Genomic DNA, 286 nt, shown 5'->3' with positions numbered 1-286 from the left:
GGGAGTTGTAATAAATTATAATATAATGTGTGGGACCCAAATAAGAATGATAAAGTTATTTGCTATTGGAGATGCTCTTACTATCATAAACTTGAATACAGACTTTGGTTGAAATAATGAAAACTAGGTATAATTATAGCTTAAAAACGTTTTGATTTATTGGTTGTTTTAAAAACTTTATGGAACAAAGATGCACTACCAAGTAAAAGGGTGTGTTGAGTAAAATAATTGAATATTTATGGTTATTCCTTCATCCTTAATGTGATTATTATTTATGTATTTTTTT

The sequence above is a fragment of the Lupinus angustifolius genome, chromosome LG08 (assembly GCF_001865875.1).
Source record: "Lupinus angustifolius cultivar Tanjil chromosome LG08, LupAngTanjil_v1.0, whole genome shotgun sequence".
NCBI lineage: Eukaryota > Viridiplantae > Streptophyta > Magnoliopsida > Fabales > Fabaceae > Lupinus > Lupinus angustifolius.
This window is presented reverse-complemented; position numbering follows the sequence as displayed.